This window comes from Cupressus sempervirens, chromosome 10 (genome assembly GCF_028749045.1).
Source record: "Cupressus sempervirens isolate cs-2001-9-10 chromosome 10, ASM2874904v1, whole genome shotgun sequence".
NCBI classification, from domain to species: domain Eukaryota; kingdom Viridiplantae; phylum Streptophyta; class Pinopsida; order Cupressales; family Cupressaceae; genus Cupressus; species Cupressus sempervirens.
In genome coordinates, this window is record NC_143127.1 from 838766516 (window position 1) to 838770615 (window position 4100).

Here is a 4100-nt window from a genome sequence, read left to right on the forward strand (position 1 = left end):
CCGATAAAGTTTGGCCCAACCTTTTTACCTTGGTATCAGGATGGGTGGTAAAAAGTTTGAGCAGATTTTGAAATGCTATTAGACATTTTCAAACTCCACTTTTTTCATATCACCACTTTTTGGCATACCATAATACTGCACATACCCAACTATATAATTATGCATATTACTATAATGATAATATGTTGGAAAATTTATTTATTAAATTAATTAATGTAAAAATGTTGTTAGGTTGAAAGTATTTGTAATATTGTTTAAAATATGTTGAGAATTTTGATATTTGTAATTCTATTTTAAATTTTAAGAATTTAAATATAAATGAAAGTGTACATTGCTTAATTTAAGTTGATGATAATATCATAAATGTTTTTACTTTTTGAATATTAAATTAGGTGAATTAGACTTAAAATTCAAATTAATCATAATATTTGTTTAGTGAATTAATTAAGAGTAATGGGTAGTGCATCCTAAAATATTGTGTCATTTTCATTAAATTCGTGTCTAAGATCTTAAATGTGTTACCCAATCAATGCAAAGAAAAATAACTTTGATAATCTTTTTAATTAAGAAAAGCAACAATTAATCAGTGATGATCCTTAGTACAATCAGGACACTAAACACCAATAGCAAAACAACCAATGCCTAGTAAAGAAAGATCTTCCTCTATCAAAGACAAAGGTCTACAAGTGACTAACCAAACAACCATGGTCAATGCTAACATTGAAAAACTTGGGACAAGCGCCCATAATAGCTAAAAACTAAACCAAAAACAACAACAAAGGACCAAAGTGTGGCCTTTATAACTTCTAGAAATCACTCGACCATAAGGAAAAGAAAAACTAAGATAGTAAGTCACCTTGAGAACAAGTGAACAAACTCAAGTCATCCATGCCTATCAGAATAGTAAGTAAAGACATAAGACTAGAAACAAGACTATACCTCTAGCCTTGGCAAACACAATGCATATAATCAAACCATGGGTCCACACAAGGCTCAACCTCCAGCCTTGGCAAACATAGCCAAAAGTCTTCCAACCCTCGTAAACTCCCAAAATACCATATCACTAAGAGGAGCAAGGAGGAGGAAGACCAAAACTGAGAGGTAAGAGGAACTCCTCCTTCCTCTACTAACAAAACTACTAAAAGTAGAACAAGTATTCAACATCTTGATAGGAGTCTCCTCTACTTTTCAATACCCTTGAATATGATCTCCACCTCGACAAGAGACTGCTCCACCTTCATAAGATTTGTGAACATAAAATAAAAGAGTAAGACCTAGGCCATCCCCATAGGAAGTAACACACATCTCTACACCAAAGTGTTCAACTATGGAGTCATCCCTTCTTTTCCACTTAAAGTATAGCATCCATACATGCTCTCTCCAACCAGATCTCTTACAATAAGAAAGAGATACTCATAGACAATGAGAGAATACCCACTAAACACATTCCATTTAAACTTCCAACATAAAGAAACCCCTTAAAGGATTGGTCAGTGCACCAAAACTAGGAAGTCTTGAGGATGCATTTGAGGGAGCATTGAATTTAGAATATTCATCAAACAATCATAGCCATACTAAGACATCTCACAGAAGAGATGGATCCTATGAGAGAGACAGGTTAGACAAAAGGGGAGAAGTTTACCAAAACTTATGCTCTGAAAATGAAGAACTTTAAAGAAAGAACTTATGTCTCAAATGCCAAAGAACCTTGGGATGAGGGTACACTTTTCAACAAAGAGAATCTGAGGAGAGAAAATGGTGTTACAAATGTAAGTACAAATGGAGTCCTAACCATAGATTCAGTAAGAGAGAATGAAACCTCAACAAAAAAAACTATACTCAGTACAAAGATGGATGAGAAGTCAGACAAAAAGCAAGACATGATGATGATGAGAGAAAATATTGTGATATTGCTATTAGGATTTAACTATGTAATTTTGAGCCAAACTCATTGACCCATGTTTCATGAGTAGTGATTCAACACAAATCCATCTCTCGTGAGGAGAATAAATGGAACACTTAGCATTCATCGGATCTAAGTGATGCTCATAGGGGTGAAGCACCAAGACTTCCTGAGAGGTCACCCATCCTAGTACTACTCTAGCTTGAGCGCGCTTAACTACAAAGTTTCCTCTATGGTTAAACCACAAGTTTGTAAATGGTTTGCAAACTTTTGGTTTAACCATGGAGGAAACTTCGTAGTTAAACTTTGGGTTTAACCATGGAGGAAACTTCGTAGTTAAGTGTGCTCAAGCTGGAGTAGTACTGGGATGGGTGACCTCCCGAGAAGTCCTGATGCTTCACTGCTATGAGCATCACCTAGATCCAATGAGTGCTAAGTGTTTCATTTATCCTCATGAGAGATGGATTTGTGTTGAATCACTACTCATGGAACATGGGTCAATGAGTTTGACTCAAAATTACACAGTTAAATCCTAATAGCAATATCACAATTTGACTTGCTGTGGAAATCATCTCCTACTTATCGATTGATGAGCTTAAGAGAGAAAATATGTCAAAGAGGCATTACGAGATAGTATTTATCAAAAAATAATCAAACCTATTGATTTAAAAGTGAGATTATGTTTTAAGTTATAAAAATTGCTTGAAGGCAAGTAATTAAATGAAGGGCAGACTTGTCATGAGCCCTAATAATAGATAAAGACTATAAAATTTATATATATAATTAATATTAAATGCATTTGATGAGATTTCAATAGTAATTTGACATGGTTAAATATTTGTTGATTCGATATTATTGTTGTTATTGAAAATTGATTTTGTATTATTATTGTAAATATTTGTGTCATGCCCAAAAATTTTAGCGTAAAAACACCACTACAAATTTTTCTTTTTGGAAAGGTGGACCTTGGCTACTTACACATTTACACAACATGTTACAATTAGGTTATTGGCTAGTGACATGTTTCAAGACATGTCAACACCATATCCATGAAGCATTATTGCATTTGTTAAGTTTCCTAAATGCCATAATCATATTCAGGGTGCTTACTTGGTTGATGGATTATAATGAGTACATTACTCCTCAATAAACCACTTAGCAAATGTCCTATATGAAGATAAATGTGTTGGTACCAACATGTTTAGTAGCATGCCTCAACTCACTCATATTCTAACACTACCTTTTGTTACAAGGGTATTCATACCCTAGTTATGAATAAGAGCACATTACTAAGGCTATTTCTATCAATACTTGTATTAACATATTTAACTAGCTTTTTTTTTAAATGGGAAAATGTCAAGGACATATGGGAGGTCTAATTAACATCCATGCTTACTCTTTCACTAGTTATTTTATGATAGGTAGGTATAAAGTACTATAGTTAAATAATATCAGGCTTTTCAAACTATATCCCTATAAAGGGAATTTGTTTTACCTCCATAATCATTACATTCCAATATTTATTGAGTTTCATGATCATAGGACTGAGTTGAATATAAAAATAGGTATTTGTGTTTATACATGCTAATCCTCTTTTATATACCTTATTCTTTCATTAGTCTATAACATTGCATATAATCACTCGACAATAGATATTATGAAAACTAATTGCTATTATTGGATATAAATGATTTAAGTATTAATTAAAGGTGTACATTTCTCAAATTATTATTTGTAAATATCTCATAATAACTCCAGCTTACGACTAACTCCATACTCTACCCCTATAATCATTTACTAAATTCTTTACTAATGAAATAGTTTACTAGAACAAAACATTTCCAATGAAAATAATTCTTGTTAGTAAGATGACAATACCAACTTACTATATAATACTGAATTATAACCAATAGCAAGTTTATATAATCATCTTTCTAATCTTGCTACCAATTCCCAATATTTCTTGTTACTAAGATTAATTTACCTTATACTATTTATATCCCATGCTTGAACTCATCACCCAACTTAGAATTTTATAACCATTCTAACTAATTTCTATTTTATTGTCAATCAATTACTAACTAACTAATATCTAATTTCCCTAAAACCCCACTAACTATCCATGACAACTTTAATCCTAAGTGTTAATTCACTACCCTAACCATCTACCTATGTGGTGTCCTTTCCCATTAAGAAA